Raw genomic sequence first — 24,283 nt, 5'->3', positions numbered from 1 at the left:
TCGGTTTTCGGTTCTGTTTCGTTCTTTCGTGTTTGTCTCTTCTTTCCGTGCACTGATCCTACTCTGCACTGGGTGGCCAAATGGGGCTCCTTGTAGCCTGGTTGGGCTCTTTGTAGCCTAAATGGGGAGCTGTGCTGTGTTTCTTTTCGCTCGTTCCTGCTCATTTCGACTACGGTTGGCGGCTGCCCTGTGTACTCTCATATGGGATTCGGTCGTTAACAACACTGTTTTGTCTCATTCTCTAGTCACATTCGTGGTTTCTTTCTTCAGCTCGCGACTTCTGGCGACCCACGTCTGGTATCCCTGCAGCGCATGCGCCGTGGTTGTTTGTTTTGATACGGGCGGTGTGCACGTGAGCTGGGGTTTTGCATACCTTTTTCTCTTGGGTACTTTGCCTCACGCTCTTCTCAATTCTCCAGTCTGTGCCCTGTAGCTCCTGGGGGTGTTCTGGATTGCTGCTATGGGTGGACGCTGGGTTTTCCCTGCTTATGGGTGTGGGGCTCCTTCGCCTCTACCCCACTCTTCTTCTGTATGTGCGGCTCTGCCTTCTTCCACTGGTGGTGCTCCCGGAATCTTCTTAGCTATGTTGTGTCGTGACACGTTCGTTCTGCAGGTGAGTTAACCCTTAAACTGCGCATGGCGTATATATACGCCCTGAGTAACATGTCCCATGGTGCGCATGGCGTATATATACGCCATAGGGTGCCAGGCCTGATTCAAATGGCCCGCGGCTACACGGGGTTCACAGTAGCTTCCTCAGGGCTCTTGTAAACAGATGCCATTTAAAAAAAAAATCGTGGGCAATATTCTCAGGTGTGAGAGGCACAGTACTGTTGGAGCAACCAAGGCCGGCGCACGCAGCATGAGCGAACAGCATTGATGTTCAGCTTGTGACCACAGCATCGCCGAAAAATGTCAAAATAAATATATAATTGTTATTATTTAGCGATGACAATATTACAGATGACCAATGACTGTGATATAAATAACCAGGGTTGTGATAATAGCAGGATTGTTGTAATAATTAGCGCTGTGGGAGGAGTGATGCTGAGAGACGGAGGAAGACAGCATCGTTTACTGACTGTGTGGCCACCTGTTATTGTTTGCGTTCACCATACCAGGTCAGTGGTTCTCTATGGTGAACACAAATGTAGATACTTATATATAATGTGTGTATTAGTGTAATAACAGCAAAAGGATTATGCTGGGAGGAGCCATATGGGTGACGGAGGTGACGTCGTCTGCACGATTTGTCTAGCTGTTTAGAGGGTGGCCACTATGCTCTTTGGGCGCACTACAAGCTTAGGTGTACAGTTACGGTGCATACAACATGTAGATATTTATATATAATATATGTATATAGGGTAATAACACTGCAAAAGGTATTGTTGGGGGAGAAAGTTTAGTGCGTGTGACCTTGAAAGAGTGAGGGAGCCGCCAGCCGCCATCTGTGTATAGCGACGACTCTTAGTGCCTGAACTAACTATATCAGCTTAGCTGTATAGTTGTGGTGAACAAAATATACACATACTTATATATAACGTCTGTATATAGTGTAATAACACCACAACTGGTATTGTTGGGGGAGAAAGTTTAGTGCGTGTGTTGAGGGAGTGGCAGCGAGTGGCTGGCTGGTGTGTGGCGGTAACTCCTCGTTGCTTTTCGACTCTCAATACCAACTTAGTGGTTCGTTATGGTGACCAAAACATGCCAATACTTATATATAACCTGTGTATAGAGTGTAATAGCAGCAAAACTATTTGTTCATTGTTTTATAAACATAATAATTGAATCACTAATATGCACATCATACTTTTGAGTATAGCGATTATTAACCACTTTTATTATATAAATATATTACAATACACACTATTGAATAACATTACTGCAAAAAAACTAAGAAAAAATCAATCGGAGACATTGAAACAATTAGGTAATAATATCTTTGTGGCAACTCCCATCTGTCAATGCGGGTGACGCTGACCGGGTCTGACGACCGCTCTGTCAACGCCCACTTTTTGCCAGACTTCCTCGGTCAATTGCGCCCAAAATATGTCACCTACGATTTTTATTTTTTATTTTTTCCGTGCTCAGGGGACACAAATTAACATGTTTAGAAGACGAAAAAAATTGTTTGAATTTTTTTTTTCTTGCGCACAGGGGTGTAAATGTCCATATGACCCCTGAGCAGTGTAAGGGTTAATGTAGTCTGGCTTCTCTTTCGGCCAGGCGCTGGTTGGTGTTTTTGGATACGATTGTACGAACATCAGAGCACAGGTGATTGCAGCAGGCCTATTGGGCCATACGAGGCAGCTCCTATTTATACCCATCCAGTCCCACTCTTATTCATGTCCAGCCCATGCTTGAATCCAGATAGGGGCCCTACCTCCACTAGGTTACGAGGTACAATGGTGTGGGTATATGTTATGGGGTAATTATTCCTGTCTGGATGTTCTGAGGTGATATTTTGCTGCAGTTTACGTGCTGTGGATGCGTGTTGGGGATTGGTTGTCAATTTTTGTTTGCCCTTCTTTGCTTCTTCCTGGGGCCTTACTTGTTCATTTGGGTTAATGGTTGCAAGGGTGGGTCACAGCCCCATTTTTCGTGGTCTTCTCTGGGTCACTCATTCCTTGCACGTCTTGCAGTGCCTGGTTTAGACCTTCTATGTACATTGGATTCTCTGTACGGTACTTACCTAGTTGTCCTTCCCTAGTTGTGTTTGCAGGAATGAGCTCTGGCTTTTTGATCCCGCTTCTCGCCTGTCATTCGCTCATGTGCAGGTTCATGAGCCTGCTGGGCTCTATCTTATTGTACTACCTCTTTCTTTATATCAAACAGAATGTTTGTACTGTAACTCTGCAACTATGTATGTACTTTTCCTAAATAAATTATTATTATTATCTGTGCTTGAAGTTGTGTGTGGTGTCATCCTCCACCACGTCGCTTCCTCATGAGCTCCGCTTGTCTACTACTCTGACACTGCAATCCTCCTTTCCTATGTCTTCATGGCTCGTTTGGGCTCTCATTCCACCGGTGTCCCCTGGTGCGTGTGCCCTTGGCGTCCCGCAGTTGGTCTTCCTCTATCTTATTACTTCCTTTGGGAATCTTAAATGCGGTGATCATATCCTCATAGCTCGTACTCCTTGGTTCGGGTACTGGTCGGGTGGCATACCTTTGCGCCTTTTTTCCTTTTTGTCTTTTGTTGGGACGTGTCACACAAATGTGTTGTTGGCGTGGTTTGTTGGGATGTGACCAGCGGCTCTGTACTCACCTAATTGTGCTTGCGGGGGTTGAGCTTTGTCTCTATGGTCCCGCCTCTCAACTGTCAATCAACTGGTGTACAAATTCCTGAGCCTACTGGACTCTATCATATCTACATTTGAAACTGTGTATGGAGTCAGCCTCCACCACATCACTTCCTAGTGCATTCCATTTATTAACTACTCTGACACTGAAAAAATTCTTTCTAACGTCTCTGTGGCTCATCTGGGTACTAAGTTTCCACCTGTGTCCCCTTGTTCGTGTCCCACCCATGCTGAAGAGTTTGTCTTTGTCCACCCTGTCAATTCCCCCTGAAAATTTTGTAGGTGGTTATCATGTTTCCCTTTACTCTTCTGTTTTCCAGGGACGTGAGGTTCAGCTCCTTTAGCCTTTCCTTTCCTCGTAGCTCATTCCTCTCAGTTCCGGAACGAGCCTGGTGGCATACCGCTAAATCTTCTCAAACTTTGCCTTGTGTTTAACTAGGTATGGACTCCAGGCTGGAGCTGCATATTCCAGGATTGTTCTGACATAAGTGGTATACAGGGTCCTGAACGATTCCTTACACAAGTTTCTAATGGCAGTTCTTATGTTGGTCAGTCTAGCATATGCCGCTGATGATATCCTTTTGATGTGGGCCTCTGGGGACAAGTTCGGTGTGATATCAACACCTAGATCTTTCTCTCCCTATTTGACTCTTGCAGGATTTCACCTCCCAGATGGTACCTTGTGTTCAGCCTCCTCCTCCCTTTGCCTAATTTCATTACTTTATACTTTCCTAAGTTGAACTTCAGCAGCCATTTTCTAGACCATTCCTCCAGTTTGTCCAGGTCATCCTGTAGTCTCTGTCTATCTTCATCTGTCTTATTTCTTCTCATAATTTTTGCATCATCAGCAAACGTTGAGAGGAACGAGTCTATACCCTCCGGAAGATCGTTTACATATATTAGAAACAGGATGGGTCCAAGTACTGAGCCCTGTGGGACTCCACTGGTGACATCTCATCACTTTGATGTCTCCCTGCTCACCGTTACTCACTGTTTCCTGTTGCTTAAGTACTCCCTTATCCACTGGAGCACCTTCCCCTTTACTCCTGCCTGTTGCTCCAACTTTTTAAACAGCCTTTTATGGGGTACTGTGTCAAAGGCTTTCTGGCAGTCCAGGAAAATGCCGCCCCCTTGTATGCTCGGGTGTTCTGTCTTCCTTGTTCGCCTTGGGGTTATCTTGAGAGGTTATCTTGAGATGATTTCGGGGCTTTAGTGTCCCCGCTGCCCGGTCCTCGACCAGGCCTCCACCCCCAGGAAGAAGCCTGTGACAGCTGACTAACTCCCAGGTACCTAGTACTAGTACCAGGCACTGCTTGGTAACAGGGGCATAGGGTGAAAGAAACTCTGCCCATTGTTTCTTGCCGGCGCCCGGGATCGAACCCGGGACCACAGGATCACAAGTCCAGCGTGCTGTCCGCTCGGCTCGACCGGCACCGGGGTGGGGGCAGTTTGCACTGGCGGGGCACAGGGTACTGCACAGCTACTTATCACCTATCATAGCGGCCGGCTCTATTCCGCCTGGGTCCTCCTGCGGGGTTTTCTTTTTCTTTTTGTTTTCTGCCTGGTGGGGGGGTCTGCCTTGGTTCTTGCCCCCTGTGGTTCAGTTCTTAGAAGGTTGTTTGGTAGTTTTGGGCGCCAGTTAGCAGCACCGTGCCTGGGTTTACCTGGGCGCGAGTCCTCTTAAAGTAAACGCTCAGGACCCTGAGAATCCCCACGGGGACGCATGGGTCCGATGGATGTGACCCCGGGGTCCCCCCTTGCTTTGTGCGAGTTCGAGGGTTGCTCTGTCCTCTTGTCTCAGGGTGACTCATAGTTTTGCCTCCGTCTGCTGCCTGTGGGGTCGGTGGCACCTTCGAGCCGGAGCCCTACAAGTTTTGTTGCTTGTTTGTGGCTTGCTTAATCAGTCTTACGCTGACTTATGCGGGTGCAGGCAGCACGGGCGTTGAGCATCGTGTTTCGGTTTGGCAACGCTCTAGGTTGTTGCTTCCCGGAAGCCCCGAGGCCCCCGTTTTGGTGACGGAGCTTGGGGTGTTGGTTGTTTTGGTTTTCTACCACGCCCCCTTGTCTTCCAACCCCCCCTCCTTCCTGCATCTGGGTCCTTACCGTCTGTGGGTTTGGGGTCGGGGCGGGGTTTCGATGGTTTTGAGACTCGGGCGGTCTCGGGGAATTCCCCTTCCGGGGTAGCGACGGGGCATTCGAGCCTGTTCCTCCAGCCGTGTTGAATGAGTCTGCCAGTGGGCTCCCTTCCTTGGTATTTTTAGCGGCTGCCCCAGTTTTTCTTGAGGCCGGGGCTTTAGGGGGACGGCTTGGCCCTGGGGCCTGACATGTGGGTTCCTGGGGCTGGGGAGGGGCTGCCTGGGGGGCCACAGGCCCTGTTGGTCCTCGCCGGGGTTGTTCTACCCTTCGAGCGGGGCTTGCGTTACAGGGAGGTTTTTTTTTTCCTTTTCCCCCTTCTCGTACGATTATTTGGGCGTCGGCCCCTCCCCGGGCTCGATTCCTTGTTCCTTGAGTCCGTTGGTTCCGTCCTGTTTGTGGGTGCTCTTTGCGGTTTTTTCACCCCTCTTCTTGGGACGGGACTTTCCTGTCATGTTCCTTTTTTTTGGTGGGGGGGGGGGGGGGTTCTGCATGACTTTTGGTTTCAGGTGCGACTGTGCTTCTATGAACCTTTGTGGGTTCTGCCTGTTTGTGGGTGTTCTCGAAGGTTTGGGACGGTTTTTGCTACTTTCTGTATGGTTGGAACGTCTGGCGTCTTTCGGTGTGGCTTCCCTCTGGTCTTTTCGGGGCTTGTTGGTCCCCTTCCTGGTTTATTCTGGGTTTTCGGTCCTGTCTCTGTCTTTTGTTCCTGTGTTTTTCTTCGTCCTTAGTCTCAGCACTATTCGTTTTCTTTACATACTTCTTATCCAGGGTGCCAGTTTGGGCTACTTGTAGCCCAATTGGGTTGCTGGTTCGTTCCTTGTCTTCCTTACATTCCTCGGATATGTATGTCGCTACTTCCTGTTTTCGCTCCTGTTCCGGTCCGCTGGGTTGTTTCTGCTCCTGCGCCCATCCCTTGGGTCATGGGCTGTTTGGGCTACTTGTGCAGTGGTCCTTTTGGGCACCTTCCCGCCAAGCAGGTTGTGCGCCATGGGAGTTTGTTTTGGTCTGGGTGGTGTGCACGAGTGCTCGTGTTTTGCAGCTTTTTCTCTCGGGTGCTTCGCTTCTCGTTCTTCTCGCTTCTCCAGTCCTTACCCCGTAGCTACTGGGGTGTTCTGGGTTGCGGTTATGGGGCGGATGCTGGAGGTTTCCCTGTGTTATGGGTGCGGGGCTCCTCTTTCGCCTCTCCCCGCCCCTTCTGCGTGTGCGGCTCGGGGCTTCTTCCCCTGGCGGTGCTCCCGGCATCTTCTCGGCTACGTTGTGTCATGACACGTTCGTGCCTCCGTTTCTGCAGGTGAGTTTATGCGATCTGGCATCTATCAGCCAGGCGTTGATCCTTGGTTTTTGGCGTACGGATGTGGGAACGGCAGGACACAGGTGCCTGCAGGGGGTCTCTTGGCCCATGCGGGACAGCTTCTCATTGTACCCATCCAGTCCCACATGTATGCATGCCCGACCCATGCTTGAGTTAGCCCCACCTCTACGGGTTACGTGGTATGATGGTGGAGGTGACTGTTATGTGGTACGGTTTTCCTGTGTCTGGATGTCATGAGGTGCCATTTTGATCTGTTTTTGTTACCGAGGGTGAGTGTTGGGGTTGGTTGTGGCGTTTTGTTTGGCCCTTGTGTGTTTTCCTCCTGGGGCCTTGTGTGTTTTCTGTGCTAATTATTCAGCTTGTCACCTCTGGGTCGCTCATTCCTTGCCTGCCTTGCAGTACCTGGCTTAGCCCTTCTAGGTTTGTTGGCTTCTCTGTACTCCCCTGGTTGTCCTCACCTCGTTGTGCTTGAGGGGGTTGTGCTTTTCGCTCTTTCGTCCTGCTCCTCTGTCGCTCACCTGCCATATGCGTGGCTTCTGTGCTTACCTTGTTGTGCTCGCCTCGTTGTGTTTCTGGAGTTGTGTTCGTTTTTTTTTTGGTCTCTCTTGCCTGTCGTTCGACTTCTGTGCGGCTTCCTGAGCCTGTTGGGCTCTGTCGTCTCTCCACTTAACGCTGTGTGGGGGGTTGGCCTCCACCTCATCCCTTCCTCCTGCTTTCCATTTGTCTCCTTCTCCTGACGCTAGACCTTTGTGGTCTCTCCTGCTCTTTGGGCATTCGTTCCGCCTGTGTCCCCTGGGACATCTTTATCTACCCTCTCCTTCCTCTGAGGGGTCATGCTTGTGGTAGTGTTGTCCCCTCTGGTTCTTCTGTCTCCCAGTGTCGTGCAGCTTCCTTCTTTCCCGTTGTCTGCTTGATGCTTGCTTGATGGGGTTTTGGGAGTTCTTCTCCCCAAGCTCAGACTCTGGTTGAGCTTGGCTTGTGGGAGTTGGTCCACCAGGCTGTTGCTTGGTGCGGCCCGTGGGCACGTGTACCCACCACAGCCCGGTTGGTCCGGCACTCCTTGGGGACGGCTTTCTAGTTTTTTCTTGTGGATGTCCATGGTTGCATTGGCAGTTGTTGCTGTGCCTTTTGGCTCTGTTTGCCAAGTTTGGTTTTCTGGTTCCTGGCTTTCCCTGCCTGTTGGCTTTTTCTGCGTCTCGCGGGTTCCCTTTCCTGGGGACTCAGTCGAGGCCGTAGTCTCAGACCTCCTGGCATGCTCGCTGGTGTTGGGACTTTTTGTCCAGCAGACATTCCACCTCCTTCTTGGCCGGCTCGGTTTTCTGGCTCTTCCTGCTCGGTGGTCGCACCCGAGATCTTCCCGCGGCTCCGCCTCTTCTCAGTTCATTGGTCCATGGTGGGGCTAGTTCGGCTCTGCCTTGGGTCTCTCACTTTCTGTTGGTCCCGTGGCTTCGTTGATGTGTCCCACCTGCGTTCTTCTTGGCGGCAGTGTGGGGGTTTTTGGCGGTCCTTCCTTTTTCCTTCTGTCCCTTCTTCAGTTCTGTGTTTTGTTGGCGTGGTCTTGTCCTTCTCTTTTGGGGGTTCAGGGCCATCATTTGCCAAATACTGTCGCATCGTATTGTGCGGCGCTGGCAGAGCCGCTTCAGCTTGCTTTCGGTATTGAGGTTTCTTCTGCTCCGTTTAGCATGCTGCCTTGGGCGTTGTTTCACCTCCGGCCTGCTCATGCGCCGCCTGAGCGGTCCTGGTCATTAGACATAGTGCTCTTATCTTCTTCTCGGTTTGTTGTGGCCCCTTCGGTTCTGGTTTGTTTCTCCTAGGCTCTTTCTGTTGGCCTTGGCTTCTGGAGGTCGGGTTGGTGACCTTCCTCCTCTTTTCCAGTGCAGGAGTTTTCTGCTCCTTCGGTCGTGGCGATGGGGTTGTTCGTTGCAGCAGTCTCCTTCTTTTGGCGGAGAATGAGACGGCTGCTTTCCGGAGGGGTCCTTGGGTTGTTGATGCTTGGTTGTTTTGGACGGGGGTGCATCCTGTTGGTGTCAAGTGGCGGCCCTCTGCCGTTCATCACGCTCCACGGCTTCTGTGTCCTGGGTCGTGCTTTGGGTTGATCCAGTTTCCCTCCTTCCCTGTTTTGTGGTTGCGGGGCTCCCGGGTCGTCCGCAGGATTATTACGGCTAGCCAGCCTGCAGTCTCGCCCCGTGTCCATGTTTGCAAGTTCGCGGCTCTTGCCTCTGTTTTTTGGCAATATATCCTGGGCTGTCATTCGGGCGCAGGGTGTTTTGGCGGTCGAGCAGGGTCCAGGCTGCTCGTTATCTCGTGCGCGTTCCTGGGCCTAGTCGGGCCCGTGTCGCTTCGGATCAGCAGTTGCAGCCGTTTCTCAACTTAAAGTTGAGTGAGCGGCGACCGCCTCCCTGGTACGTCCCTTTACTTTCCTCTGTGGGGAGTTAGCTCCAGGGAGCCGAAGGGGCTCCCCCCAGAAAACCAGAGTTGAATGTAATGAAATTCCATTTTCTGGGTGAGTCCTGGAGGCTCCCCGGCATCCCTCCCTCCCTCCGGTTGGCATTTTTTTTCCATTTTTCGACATTCAGCCTCAGAACTGGGGGTGGATAGCCAGCGCAATGGGGTCTGGGGCTCCCCCTTCCCCCTCCCGGGGAGGGGGGAGCTGCGCGGACAGCGGCGCGGCGACGTGTGACGTCATGATTGTTTGCTCGTTTATTTTAAGGGAGTTCTATCCACTTGTTCAGCTTGTGGTAGCAGTTTTCAGCAGAATAGGGGTTTGTTTTGGGACACTTAACTTTCTGGGTGCCTAACCCGGTCGATGGCAGACATAGAATGCTTCCAACCACACAGGGTGTTTCTATAGGCCATTGCTCCCCTTGTCTCTTCTGAGGGGGCCAGGTTCTGGCTCGTGGTCCCCGGTAGGCCCATAGAACTCCATACACATGACTGATGCCAAAGCCTGACATTAGCATATCAGCCTAGTAAGCTCTAGGGAGCCTCCGGGACTCACCCAGAAAATGGCGTTTCATTGCATTCAACGCTGGTTTTTTGTTGTTGGGGACAAGGTGTTAGTGTATCAGGAACCGTGAATGACTAAATTTTGCGGACCCTATAAGGTGAAGAAGGTGCTTGGTGACGTGACATATGTGATACATATGGCAGACAGACCAAGTTAACTTGATGAAGAAATATTGGAATAAAGAAGATGATAGCCAATTAGACAAGACAGTAATGTGTGCATTACTGTAGTGGAAGCGTGTTGAACAGTCTCGGACCTCTGATGTTGATAGAGTTCTCTCTCAGAGTACCTGTTGCACCTCTGCTTTTCAACGGGGGTATTCTGCACATCCTGCCATGTCTTCTGGTCTCATGTGATGTTATTTCTGTGTGCAGGTTTGGGACCAGCCCCTCTAATATTTTCCATGTGTAAATTATTATGTACCTCTCCCGCCTGCGCTCAAGGGAGTACAGTTTTAGGCTCTTTTGTCGGTCCCAATAGTTTAGATGTTTTACTGAGTGGATTCTAGCAGTAAAGGATCTCTGCACGCTCTCCAGGTCAGTAATTTTTCCAGCTTTGAAAGGTGCTGTCATTGTGCAGCAGTACTCCACTCTAGAGAGCACAAGCGTTTTGAAAAGTATCATCATCGGTATAGCATCTCTAGTGTAAAAAGTTCTTGTTATCCAACCTGTCATTTTTCTTGCAGTTGTGACGGCTACTTTATTGTGTTCTTTAAAGGTAAGGTCTTCCGACATGAGTACACCCAGATCCTTTACATTGCCTTTTCGTTCTATGTTATGATTTGCCTGAGTTTTGTAGGTGGTTTCCGTTTCTATATTTTTTTTCCGTTTGCAGTACCTTGGGTATATAGTAGGTCAAGGGGAGGCTGCACCAGTGAAACAAAAGGTGGAGGCCATAGACAATTACCCTGTACCTAGAGGTAGGAGAGATTTACTCAGATACCTTGGTATGATTGGATACTATAGGAAATTCTGTAGAAATTTTGTAACTGTAGCTGCACCTTTGACAGGACTGTTGTCGAAAAATAAAAAGTGGAATTGGGATGAATCTTATCATTAATCTTTTAGAAAGACTTAAAACCTTGCTAACAGAAGCCCCAGTACTGGTTTCTCCGGATTTTCAGAAACCATTCACCCTGTTTGTAGAAGTGAGTGATGTGGCAGCTGATGCTATTTTAACCCAGGAACAAGATGACATATACAGTCCAGTGTCCTACTTTTCAGCAAAGATTTTTACCAAATCCGAGAGCATATAGTACCATAGAGAAAGAGACTTGGGCATTAGTTATGGCACTGCATCTTTTTAATATATATGGGAGTATTGGAAATGGACCTGTCACTGTGTTTACAGATCATAACTCCCTCGTATTCTACATAAAATGAAAAATACCAACCAGCGCCTGACTAGGTGGGGCTCTTGTCTTACAGGAATATAATTTGGATATAGTGCACAATAAAGGAAAAGAAAACGTTATTGCTGATGCTTTATCGCTTAGTTAGAAAAGAAAAAATATCGCGGGAAAAGAGTGAGTAGTTGATGTAAACATCATGCAAAAGACAATTAAGGATAGTGAAGTGATGGTGTATATGTGAAGTAGAAAATTAGACTGCAACATACGTAGACATAATTCTACATGAGGCAACCCATGGAGAAGTAATGTCTTATGGCTACTTTAAGTGGATAATTATTCAATTGTCTATTTCTGGGGGGAGCCCCGTTGGCTCCCCGGAGCTTTACCGGCTGATATGCTAATGTCAGACTTTGGCATCAGTCATATGTATGGAGTTCTAGGGCCTACCGGGGACCACGAGCCAGAACCTGGCCCCCCCAGAGAGGCAAGGGGAGCAATGGCCTATAGAAACCCCCGTGTGGTTGGAAGCATTCTATGTCTGCCATCGACTGGGTCAAGCATCCAGAAAGGTAAGCATTCCAAAACAAACCCCTATTCTGGTGAAAATTGCTACCTAAAGCCGAACTAGTGGATAGAACTCTTCAACAGAAAACAAGGAAAATAGTATGATGTCATACGTCTTTGTGTACTCGGGTGTTCTGTCTCCCTTGTTCGCCTTAGAGTAAGGGGCAGTTTTTGCACTGGTGGGGTGCAGGGTACTGTGCAGCTTGTCTTTACCAATCATAGCGGCCGGCTCTGTTCCTCTTGGGTACGCTGTCCTCTTGTGGAGTTTTCTTTTTCTTTTTGTTTATCTACCTGGTCGGGGGGTCTGCCTTCGTTCTTGCCCCTTGTGTCCCTTGTGTTCTGAGTATTTTCTGGTGGTACCCCTGCTAGGTCCCCGTGAGTGTACACGTCTCGGGGGTTCAGCTCTTAGAAAGTTGTTTGGTAGCTTTGGGTGCCGGTTAGCAGTACCCTGCCTGGGATTACCTGAGCGCGAGTCCTCTTATAGTAAACGCTCGGGACCCTGGGAAACCTCTGGGGGCGCGCGGGTCCGATGGATGTGACCCCAGAGCCCCCCCCTCGCTTCCAGCGAGTTTGAGGGTTGCTCTCACCCTTTGTCTCTGGGTGACTCTCTGTTTTGCCTCCGTCTGCTGCCTGTGGGGTCGGTGACACCTTCGACCCGGAGTCCTGCGAGTTTGGTTGCTCGTTGTGGCTCGGTTACCCAGTTGTGCTAACAAAGCGGGTGCGGGCAGCAGGGGCGTTGCACTTGAGCCTTGGTGGTAGCAACGTTCTCGTGGTTTCCTCCCCGGGAGCCCCGGGGCTGCCCCGTTGTAGTTCGTTTTGGGACTTGGGGGTGTTGGTTGCTTCGGTTCCATCCACGCCCCCTTGTCTTTCCCCTGGATCACCCTTCCTGCCTGCATCCGGTTCCTTACCGTCTGTAGGTTTGGGGCGGGGTTTTTGATGGTGTTGAGACTCGGGCAGTCTCGGGGAATTCCCCTTCCGGGGTAGTGACGGGGGCATTTGAGCCTGTTCCTCCAGCCGTGTTGTACGAGTCTGCCAGTGGGCTCCCTTCATTAGTGTTTTCACGGCTGCCCCGGTTTTCTGGTACGGCCGGGGCTTTGGGGGAACGGCTCGGCCCCGGGGCCTGTCGTGTAGGTTCCCGGGGCTGGGAAGGGGCTGACTTGGGGGCCTTGGCCCCGTTGGACCCCGTGAGGTTTTTTGTCCCCCTCTAGGCGGGGCTTGTGGTTACGCGGAGTGGGGTTTTTCCTCCCCACTCGCCGTACGTGCTGTTGGGCGTCAGCCTCTCCCCGGGCTCGGTTCCTTGGCCTTTGAGTCGGTTGGTTCCGTCCTGTGGGTGGATGTTTCCTCCCACCCCTTTTTGGGACGGTGTTTTCGTCATGTTTCCCCGTTCGATGGGGTTCTGCGTGACTTCTGTTCTCGGGTGCGCCTGCGCCTTCGTGTGCCTTCGAGACTAGTGTTGGCTTCTGTGTTCTCGAGGGTACGGGAAGGTTTTTCGCTACTTCCCGCATTATTGGAACGTCTGTCGGCTCCTCCTGCTTGTCGCCCTGTTGGGCTGCTTGTCGCCCTGTAGGGCTGCTTGTCGCCCTGTTGGGCTGCTTGTCGCCCTGTTGGGCTGCTTGTCGCCCGGTTGGGTTCCTTTTTGGGCTCTTTGCTTCTTTGGCCGGTTTTATTGTTCCTGCTTCCTCTTTTGGCTACTTTTCTCGTGCAGTAGTCCTGGCTGGCGCCTTCCCGCAGGGAGGGTGTGCGGTTCGGCCAGCGTGTTATGCGCATGCGCCGTGGAGTTTGTTTTGGTCTGGGCGGTGTTTCAGTGCTGGTGTTTTGCGCCCTTTTTGCTACAGTGCTTCGCCTCTCGTTCTTCTCCCTGGCTGCGGTATGTGCCCCTTCGCGCCGGGGGTGTCCTGGTTCTCAGTTGTAGGGAGAACACTGCGGTTTTCCCTGTCATGGGTGTGGATCGCCTCCTTCGCCTCTCCCTGCTCTCCTGCGGGTCCGGCAGGGTCCGGCTCTGGCGTCTTCACCTGGCGGTGCTCCCAGGTTCTTCTGGGCACGGTTGAGTTGTGTCAAGTTCGTGCCACCATTCGCCAGGTGAGTTTCTGCGGTCTGGCGTCTTTTGGCCGGGCGCTGGATGCGGTGTTGTTTATATACCTGTCTTTATTTAGGTATATTTTTGTACGACTGAGACCGTTCGCACACCAGTGACTGTCCCTTTTTCAACCCTTCCTGTCCCCCTCATGTGCATGTCCAACCCATGCTGGAGTCATTCTGGGGACCCTCCTTTTTAATGTTGTGAGGTGTGGGGGTTGTAGGGTTGGTTCTGTACTCACCTGGTAAGGCTCCTGGCTGTGCTTGCAGGATTTGAGCTCTGGCTCTTGGGTCCCGCTTATCTGGTAGAACTTGCGGGATAGTACCAGTGGAGTGCAGTGGTGCTCTTGGCACATTTGGGGAACACTGTATTACCATCAGAGGTCTGTGCTTGTTCCACGACCTACTTGCGAGCATAAGCCTTCTTGCTGGTTTGTCCGTGGTCTTCCAGGGCGCACTGGCCTGTTTCCGTATGGCAGTTCCGGCCCGTCCTTGTTGTGGGGGTATGTGGGCCGGTGGACTGCTCCTAGCAGCTGCCTGGTGGGCCACCCTCTGGCCGGTCTAGCCTGGCCTTGGGCCGGGCTTCAGGTGTAAAAGAGCTCCCAGTACCTCATCCAGCAGGTATCGAGCGGGGTTTCTCCGCTGTCGGTCGCCTGGTGCAGGTTTCTGGGCCTGCAGGGTTTTTTGTCGTGTCTCCGTTGGCCCTCTCTGGGGTCTGCCTGCTCCGTTCTCTGCCTTTGCAGAAGGGAGTTGCTATTTACATGTTGCATGTTGCAGTGGTGCCTGTTGCTGCTGCTGCACGTGTGCATTGGTACCGTGTTTCACGGTGGCGTGTCCTTGTTCCTGTGTCCGGTTGTAGAGTGGCACTTTGCTGCCGTTTTGTGCCTGGGGATTGCGTGGGGGTTTTTCTGTCCCTGCCTGATTGTCCACCCCTGGTTGTTCTCCTGGGGTTTTTGTGCTTCTGCTCTTTCTTCCTGCCTCCTCTGCAGCAGGGATGTTCTGCGTGTGTTCTTAGGCGTTGGTCAGCCTGTGTCCTGTGATGTGCTTCTTTGTCTCGGTCTATTGCATTTGTTCGTACCCCTTGGTTCGGGTACTGTTCTGGCAGCGACCCTTCCGCTTTCTTTGGTTTCCTAGCTTGCCCTGCCGGTTGGGTTTTTTTTGGGGTCTTGCGATGTCTCGCGTCGGACCCGTCGTTTCTGAACTCCTGGCGGGCTTGCATGCTTTGAAGAGTTTTTCTGTTCGGCAGACGCTCCATCTCCTTGTTCCGCCTGGGTTTCGGTGGTCGCGCCCGAGATCTTCCCGCAGCTCCGCCTTTTTCCTGGGCTTGGAGGGGCCTTGTCGGGGCTGCTTATGTTCTGCCTCGCGGTCTCGCCTCCGGTTGGTGGTCGGGTGGCTTCGTGGTAGGTGTCCCACCTGCGTGCTTCTCTAGGCGGCAGTATGGGGTATTTTGGCGGTCCTTCCTTTTCCTGTCCCTTCTTAGGTGGTTACTCTTGTTAGCTTGGTTTACTCTCGGCTTGGTTTTCTGGTGGGGGTTGGGGGCCGTCGTCTTGCCACATACTGTCGCCTCCTTTCGTGCGGCGCGGGCGGAGCCGCTTCAGCTTGCTTTCGGTCTTGGTGTTGCTTCTGCACCGTTAGTCAGCTGTCTTGTGTGTCGTTTCACCTCCGGCCTGTTCGTGCACCGCTTGCACCATCCTGGTCTCTGGTCAGCGTGCTCTGTCTTCTCCTCGATTGGTAGTGCCCCTTCGGTTCCGGTGTGTTTTTTCGTCGGCTCTTCCTTTGGGCCTTTGCCTCTGGGGGTCGAGTCGCTGAGTTTTCTTGCTCCTTCGGTTTTAGCGTTTTGGTTGTTTGGTGGCAGCAGTCTCCATCTTTTCTGGCGCGGGGTGGGGCTGCTGCATTCTGGAGGGGTCCAGGGTTTGTGGGTGCTTCGTTGGTCGGGCCTGGGGTGTGTCGTTTTTGTGTTCAGTTTTGGCCCTCCGCTGTTGTTTGCGTGCCACGGCGTTTGGGTCCGGAGCGCGTTTTGCGTTGATCCGGTTCTGTTCTTCCCGGTTCGCGGGTGATAGTGTCCCAGGTGGTCAGCGGTGTTCTTGCGGCTAAGCTGCCTGTGTTCTTCCCTCATGCCTTGTGGCTCTCGCTGCCGTCTGTGCGACGTGGCCTTGCGGTCTTTCGGGCATGGATTTTTGGTGTTCGTGCAGGGGCCTTGCTGCTCATGGTTCTCGTGTTGTTCCCGGGATTTTCGGGGCTGTGGCGCCTTGGGTTGGCGTTTGCTGTCGGTTGTCTCGACTCCTTGGGGGGTGCGTGGTGTCCGCCTCCCGGTTCTGTCCCTTTGACCTTCCTCTGTGGGTAGTTAGCTCCGGGGAGCCGACGGGGCTCCCCCCAGAATACCAGCGTTGAATGTAATGAAACGCCATTTTCTGGGTGAGACCCGGAGGCTCCCCGGCAACCCTCCCTCCCTCCGGTCGGCGTTTTTCGCGTGTTTTGACATCCAGCCTCAGAACTGATGGGTGGATAGCCGGCGTGGGAAGTCTGGGGCTCCCCCTCCCCCTCCCGGGGAGGGGGGAGTTGCGCAGACAGCGGCGCGGTGACGTATGACGTCATACTAGTTTCCTTGTTTTCTGTTGGGGAGTTCTATCCACTAGTTCGGCTTTAGGTAGCAATTTTCACCAGAATAGGGGTTTGTTTTGGAATGCTTACCTTTCTGGATGCTTGACCCGGTCGATGGCAGACATAGAATGCTTCCAACCACACGGGGGTTTCTATAGGCCATTGCTCCCCTTGCCTCTCTGGGGGGGCCAGGTTCTGGCTCGTGGTCCCCGGTAGGCCCTAGAACTCCATACACATGACTGATGCCAAAGTCTGACATTAGCATATCAGCCGGTAAAGCTCCGGGGAGCCTCCGGGTCTCACCCAGAAAATGGCGTTTCATTACATTCAACGCTGGTTTTTTATTTTAGAACAGATTGTGTTTCTGCAGTTACCAGGAGGAGACCCTATGCTACGAGTAGGTATCGGACACCATCTGCACTCTTATGATAAGGTAAGATTGAATATGACTTATGAATATGCTATGAATATAGCAAGATAACAATTTAAAGACTGGAAATGGAACATAGTAGATGACGTTAAGGACATACGAAGAATGAAGATGATAAATTTTGGTGAAGAGATTTGTTTTGGTGCTCTAAAATCACTCTCTAATAATTGGGGGGTGTTATGGAAAGATGCAAATGCGAGTATTTCAGCACACCCAAAAATACATAAAATTTGTGAGTTATTTTTTACAATGTATTTAAATATTGCTGACAATAACAAGGACAATAACCGTGGGTGGTGTTTGGGACCAGCACTGCTTGTCTGGTGGCAAGAATTCTGGTGCCCAATCAGAATCGCTGGACAAGACAATGAAGGCATGGAGAAATTTGGGCTTGGGCAGTACTCCACTCCACTCTCCTTTGACAATAAAAATTTTTAGACTAGCTCTCCAGAGACATAATCGACCTAAGTAGTGCTCCACTCCATGATACAATGAGATGGCTCAATGTATTAGGCATTTGAGAGTGTGTCCTGAGAAAGATGTGTATGAGTATTGGAACAGCATTGAGGGAGGCGCCTGAAGGAGTTGTGTGCTAGTAGAGGCCGACTGTGAAAATAGTCCGATGAAGTGATAGTAGGGGCTCCCCCGTAAGGAGCCCCTATGGCTCCCTGGAGCTTATCGGGCTAATGTATGTTATGTTAGACCGGGACATTAGCTATGGAGTTCAGACCTACCAGGGACCATCGCCAGAACCTGGCCTCTTCAGAGAGGTTTTAGAGAGTAATGGCCCTGGAAAACCCCATATGGTTGGGGTTTTTCCTTATCTGCCATCAACCGGGGTTAGGCACCCAGAAAGGTAAGCGTAACAAAACAAACCCCACATGGTAAGAAACTACAACAAAAACCGAACAGAGGTAGAAAACTCCCTACAATCCCAAGGAAAACAATCAAACAATCGATTTACTGCCACGCCGGTCGTCTGCGCAGCCCTCCCCTTCCCGGGAGGGGTAGGGGGGGGGCCGGACCTCACCACACCGGCTGTTTTCAGTTTGCAAGCTAGTGTCAACCGGGATAGACGCTTCTCTGGCCTCAAATTCCTTGGCGGTGTTTGCCTCGTGTGGCGTTCTCTGCTGTTTTTGTGTGGTGTGCGGTGGCCAGGAGTACTTCATCAGTGCCGGGGCTGCATGCGCCTAGGGGCTTCCTTCCCTAGGCGCCCTTGCGTGTCAGGGTTATCTTCTCTGGGGCGTTCGGGAACCGCTCCCATAGAGGTTCTTGCTGCTCGGCATTTGCCTCGCCCTTGGGGCCAGCTGGGGCTTGGGGCCCTTGTTTGGCCTTGGGTAGGGAGTGGTATTGTGCTAGTTAGGGCGTCAGGGTGTTGCGCGGCCTGCCACCTAAGCGGCGACCGGTTCCTGTTACCTCTGGGGATGGTGTACTTTTGCGGGGGTTTTCTTTTGTTTTGTTTTTGTTTGCCTGGTGGAGGTTCTGCCTCGTTACCTTGAGGTTACCTTGAGGTGCTTCCGGGGCTTAGTGTCCCCGCGGCCCGGTCGTCGACCAGGCCTCCTGGTTGCTGGACTGATCAACCAGGCTGTTAGACACGGCTGCTCGCAGCCTGACGTATGAGTCACAGCCTGGTTGATCAGGTATCCTTTGGAGGTGCTTATCCAGTTCTCTCTTGAACACTGTGAGGGGTCGGCCAGTTATGCCCCTTATGTGTAGCGGAAGCGTGTTGAACAGTCTCGGGCCTCTGATGTTGATAGAGTTCTCTCTCAGAGTACCTGTTGCACCTCTGCTCTTCAACGGGGGTATTCTGCACATCCTGTCATGCCTTCTAGTCTCATGTGCTGTTATTTCTGTGTGCAGGTTTGGGACCAGCCCCTCAATTATTTTCCACGTGTAAATTATTATGTATCTCTCCCGCCTGCGCTCAAGGGAGTACAGATTTAGGCTCTTTAGTCGGTCCCAGTAATTTAGATGTTTTACTGAGTGGATTCTAGCAGTAAAGGATCTCTACACGCTCTCCAGGTCCGCAATTTCTCCAGTTTTGAAAGAGGCTGTCATTGTGCAGCAGTACTCCACTCTAGAGAGCACAAGCGTTTTGAAAAGTATCATCATCGGTATAGCATCTCTAGTGTGGAAAGTTCTTGTTATCCAACCTGTCATTTTTCTTGCAGATACTTCTCGTGGGTCCATACTTCCCCTGGTATTGTTTTGGTGGCCCTCTGCTAGGCCCCCGTGCTTGTACACGTCCCAGGGGGTTTTCAGTATTATCATTTACCCTTGTGTTTTTTTTTTTTAACCGGTTAGTAACACCTTGCCTGGGCTTCCCGTAGTTGCTAACCTACAGGCCCTGGAAACCCCTGTCGGGGCTCGGGAACCATGGATGTGTCTCCCGAGTTCCAGCCTGCCTTGTGCGGGTTTGAAGGTTGCTGTGTGCCCTTGTATCAGGGTGACAGTCACCTGTTTTGCCTCCGTCATGTTGCCTGTTGGGTCAATGACACCTTTGACCCGGAGTCTTGCGAGTCATGTTCTCTGCTTGTGCTCCAGTTTTACTCTGAGGATGTTCCTATTAGGGTACAGGCAGCATCAGCGTTGCATGTTAGGCTTAGGTTATTGCAATGCGCTAGGTTCCCACCCGGATGCCCCGAGGCTGCCCCGTTTTGGCTTTAGGGACCCTGACCTGGGGGCGTTGGTCACTATGGCTTTGGCTCCAGCCGTGCCCCCCTGGTCCTTCCCCTGTGGTTCTTCCTGCACCTTCCCCCCCGTTGTCCAGCTCCGAAACGTAAGCGGGTTTCGGCCTTGGCACAGGGTTTAGTTGGTAGTGAGACTCGGGCTGCTTCGGGGGCTGCCCCATCCGGGTCGGGGACGGAGGCATTTGAGCCGGTTCCTCCTGCCGAGGCTTCTGGGTCCCGCCAGCAGACCCCCCTTTTTGTCTGCCTCTTCCTTGGACTCTACCTTTTCTTCAGGGGTAGAGGATTTGGAGGACGGCTCTGCCCCGGGTCCTGACATAGGGGATCCTGGGGCTGGAGAGGAGTCGACCTGGGGGCCTTAGGCCCCCTGTGACCCCGCTTGGGTGCTTTTGCCTTCCCCATGGGGATTATTGTTGCAGGGGGAGGGGTTTTCTTACCCCCCTTCCCTGTATGAGTGTGATTTGGGTTCGGCTCCTCCCCGGGTTCGGTTCCGGGCGCCTTTGGGTACCTCGGCTCCGTCTTTCCAGGGGTTTGCTACTTCCCGTATCTCCGCTGAAGGTGGCTCGGGAAGCTCTTGCTGCATACCTCTTGCAAGACCCGGGTTATGCCTCCCCAATGGATCCGTCCTCGTTTGAGTTCGATTCTTCTTCCCGTTTTTGGGTGCGTTTGGAGGTTCCGGAGTCTTCCTGGCTGGCAGACTGCCCTTTCTTTTCGTTGGGGGCGTGGCATGGGTTCTGTCAGACCCGCACGCTTGATTGGCGGGAAGCTGCTACTTTTATGCAGGTTTACCTGGGGGGGGAGGGGGCGAGTTTGAGCACCTTAATGCATGCTTATTCGCTCCCGTGCTTTCTCGGGATGTTGGCCTTTTCCAGCTTCACGTGCAGGTTCCTCAGCTTTCGGCTTCGTTGGTTGCGGAGGAGTTGCGCTCCCGTGGGCATTTGGCTTCGGTCTTGCGTTTCTTTTCCCTTCTCGAGCTGTCTTCTGCTTAGCTTGAGGAGGATGTGGGAGCCTCCCCCCCATCGCCCCGTTGACTGGGTGATGGGGGGGGAGGCTTGCTTTGTTTGCCCACGCTTGGTCCCACGATTTGTGGGCCTTTTCGGTCGTGTCATCCGGCCTGCGGTGGTGTTGAACGACTCGTCCCCCTTTGGGGGGTTCGGGGCTAACAGGGCAGGTTTCTTCTCCTGCGCTTCGTCAAGTCGTCTTGGAGTGGGTGCGCTTGGGCGTGGTCGAAACCACTACAGTCTCTCAGGTGGGTTTCCCGTCTGTTTCCAGTGCTGAAACGGGACTGTGCGGATCTGAGGTTCATTCTGGACTTGTCCCAGTCTGAACCCCTGGATTCTTTGCCCCTCCTTTCGGATGATTACTCTGTCTCAGGTCCGGCTTCTGTTGGAGCCAGGTGCCTGGATGGTGTCCCTGGACCTCAAGGACGCGTATTGGCACGTTCCTATTCATCCGGGGTTCAGGGACTGGTTAGGTTTCGTGGTGGGGCATCACGCTTACCGTTTTCGATACCTACCTTTTGGCTTGAATCTGGCACCTTGCGTTTTCACGCGTCTGACCCGGGTTGTGGTGACCCGTCTGCGTCTTCTAGGGATTCGGGTTTTGGCCTACCTCGACGACTGGCTGGTGTGAGCTCCAAGTCGGTCAGCTTGTCTGCTCGCCAGGGATATGGTTCTTTCCCAGCTTGCCAGGTTCGGGTTCCTGGTGAACTGGAGGAAGTCCCATCTAGTTCAGTCCCAGGTTCGGACCAGGCTGGGTCTTGTTTGGGATTCTCGGACCGCTTCCTTGTCTCTCCCTCCAGAGGTGTTGCGGCGGCTGCGGGACCGCTGTCAGCTGTTTCTGAGGGGGGTCCCGAGTCACTCGGCGGTTGCTCGAGTGGTTGTGCGGGAGTCTGAACTTCGCCGTGCAAGTCTACCTGCCGGGTCGGGTTTGGCTTCGGCGTCTGTTTTGGTTCCTTCGGGACGTCCTTTTCCGCATCTCTCGCGATCGTTGGGTTCATCCTCTGGGAGTCTTATGTTGGTTACTGCGTCACCGGCTTCCTCTTCAGACTTTTCGGGGTTCGGTGCCTTGGCACCTTCCCGAGTCCCTCGCTCGATGTGTTCACAGACGCGTCGTCTCTCGGCTGGGGCTTTGTGACCAGTGCTCACCAGGCAGGCCAGGGACGGTGGGATCCGTCCTTCCATCGGGCTCACAGCACGGTTCGGGAGTTCTCGGCTGTCTGGTTCGCGCTTCGGAGGATTCAGGTCGCTCGGGGATCGACCATTCGCCTCCATTCGGACTGTTCTCCAGTGGTTCATTGCCTGAACCGCGGGGGTTCTCTTCGGTCTTTGGCTTTTTGGGGTTGGTCCCTTCGAGTGGTTCATTTGCTGGATTCTCGGGGTTTGGCTCTCCGTGCGGTTCACGTCCGGGGAGTGTCCAACGTTCTCGGCGAATGGTCTGTCTCGCTTCCTTCCCCTGTCCACGGAGTAGATGGTCGACGACGACTCATTTCGTTGGATCTGCCAGACGTACGGTCTCCCAGATGTGGACCTCTTCGCGTCGGCGTGGTCTCGGTGTCTCCCAATATATGTGACGCCCTTCCCCTTCGCGAAGCGTTCACGGTGGATGCCCTTCGCAGGACTGGTCGAGGTGGGGTTACCTGTACCTCTTTCCTCCAGTCCAGCTGTTGCTTCGGGTTCTGGTTTGGATGGAGACATTCCCAGGGAGAGTAGTCCTCCTGGCCCTTTGGTAGCCGGCCCAGCCTTGGTTTCCGGTGCTTTTGGCTCGGTGCCCAAACCCGGGACGTTTCCCGTGGCTCCGCCTCTTTCAGCAGGTCGGTCCGATCCGGTACGGGGCTGGTTCGACCTTATCCTCTGCTCTTCGCGTCTGGTCTTTTTGACGCGGGTGTATCACCATTTCTATGGTGATCAGGTGGCTTCGTTGATGGTGTCCCACCTGAGAGCTTCGTCTCGGCGACAGTATGAAGTTTCCTGGCATTCTTTTCGCCATTTTCTGGCTCTTCGTAGGTTGTCTTTTCTTTCGGATTGGGTTGTTTTGTCCTTTCTTTCTTGGCTTTTCAGGACCGTCATTTGATGCCCAATACTGTCGCCTCGTATCGTGCGGCACTGGCAGAGCCGCTCAAGCTAGTTTTCGGGGTGGACGTTACATCCGCCCCGTTTCGTAAGCTTTCCCGTGCTATGTTTCACCTCCGGCCTGCTCATGCGCCTCCTGAGCCGTCCTGGTCCTTGGACAGGGTCCTCTCCTATCTTTCCTCTCCTCGGTTTGAGGTGGCCCCTTCGGTTCCTGATTGTTTTTCCAAGGCTTTGCTTTTGTTGGCATTAGCCTCTGGGGGCCGGGTAGGGGAGCTTCATACTCTCCTCCGGCACAGGGGTTTCTGCTCTTTTGGTCCTGGGGGTAGGTTTGTCTGTTTGCAACCTTCTCCATCTTTTCTGGTGAAGAACGAGACGGCTGCTTTCCGGAGGGGCCCGTGGGTCATTGATGCTTGGTTGGTTCGGCCGGGGGTGCATCGTGTGTTGTGTCCAGTTGCAGCACTTCCCCGTTACCTGCGCGCTTCAGCCGGGGTGACTGGGGATGTGCTTTGGGTTGATCCGGTTTCCCTCGTTCCCTGTTCTAGGCTCGGGTCTCCCAGGTTGTCCGCAGGGTTATTAAGTCTAGCCAGACTGCGGTCTATCCTCGCGCCTATGACGTTAGGACCTTTGCGGCTTTGGCTGCCTTGTTTGGTAATATGTCTTGGGCACATATTCGAGCGCGTGGATTTTGGAAGTCGAACAGGGTCCTGGCTGCCCGTTATTTGGTGAACGTCCCTGCTCCTCGGCGTTCTTGTGTTGCTTTGGGTCGCAGGTTGCAGCCAGTTGTCTCGACTTCGCGTTGAGGAGTTTGTGGCAGCTGCCTCCCGGGTAAGTTCCCTTTTTTCCTTCTCTTTGGGTATGTAGCTCCAGGGAGCCGTAGGGGCTCCCCCACAGAAAACCAGCATTGAATATAATGAAACGCCATTTTCTGGGTGAGCTCAGGAGGCTCCCTGGCTACCCTCCCTCCCATCCGGTTGGCAGGATTTTTCGCGTTGGTTGCCTAGTTTCCAAACTGAAGGCAGCTGGCGTGGTGAGGTTCGGGGCCCCCCCTCCCCCTCCTGGGGAGGGGAGAGCTGCACGGACGACTGGCGCGGCAGTAAATTGATTGTTTGATTGTTTTCCTTGGGATTGTAGGGAGTTTTCTACCTCTGTTCAGTTTTTGTTGTAGTTTCTTACCATGTGGGGTTTGTTTTGTTACGCCTACTTTTCTGGGTGCCTAACCCCGGTCGATGGCAGATAAGGAAAACCCCCAACCATATGGGGTTTTCCAGGGTCATTGCTCCCTGAAACCTCTCTGAAGGAGCCAGGTTCTGGCGCTGGTCCCTGGTAGGTCTGAACTCCATAGCTAATGTCCCGGTCTAACATAACATACATTAGCCCGATAAGCTCCAGGGAGCCTCCGGGGCTCACCCAGAAAATGGCGTTTTCATTACATTCAACGCTGGTTTTTTGACAAGTATTAAAGACTTACTATCTGGTGATGGCTATAGATTATCATGTATTGTGAAAAATTAACGTGTATAAATTTGTACATAAAGTTGTAAATATGTGTGTTTGGATAATTTATTTATTTATTTATTTATATACAAGAAGGTACATTGGGATTGTGAGGATTCATGGCATAGTAATTACATTCTTGTAAAGCCACTAGTACGCGCATCGTTTCGGGCAGACGAGGTAGTTCCATTGGTTCATTTTATCCAAAGATTTTAGATAATGGTCAAAGTGAGGGGTTAGCCTTATAAA

General features: G+C 52.4%; 1 protein-coding gene across 2 annotated transcripts in view; it reads left to right on the top strand.

Moving 5' to 3' along the window:
• The window catches only part of LOC123764027 (zinc finger protein 345), an 86,149-nt gene that overhangs the window by 28,049 nt on the left and 33,817 nt on the right, over positions 1-24,283 (top strand). For both annotated transcript variants that reach the window (XM_045751482.2, XM_069339464.1), the window contains exon 3: positions 16,703-16,785. The gene's annotated coding sequence lies outside the window, so the exon portion shown is untranslated. The remainder of the gene's footprint in view (positions 1-16,702; positions 16,786-24,283) is intronic.

Source organism: Procambarus clarkii, chromosome 5 (genome assembly GCF_040958095.1).
Source record: "Procambarus clarkii isolate CNS0578487 chromosome 5, FALCON_Pclarkii_2.0, whole genome shotgun sequence".
Lineage (NCBI taxonomy): Eukaryota > Metazoa > Arthropoda > Malacostraca > Decapoda > Cambaridae > Procambarus > Procambarus clarkii.
Note: the sequence above shows the minus strand (reverse complement) of the source record. Positions and strands in the feature narration are given on the sequence as shown.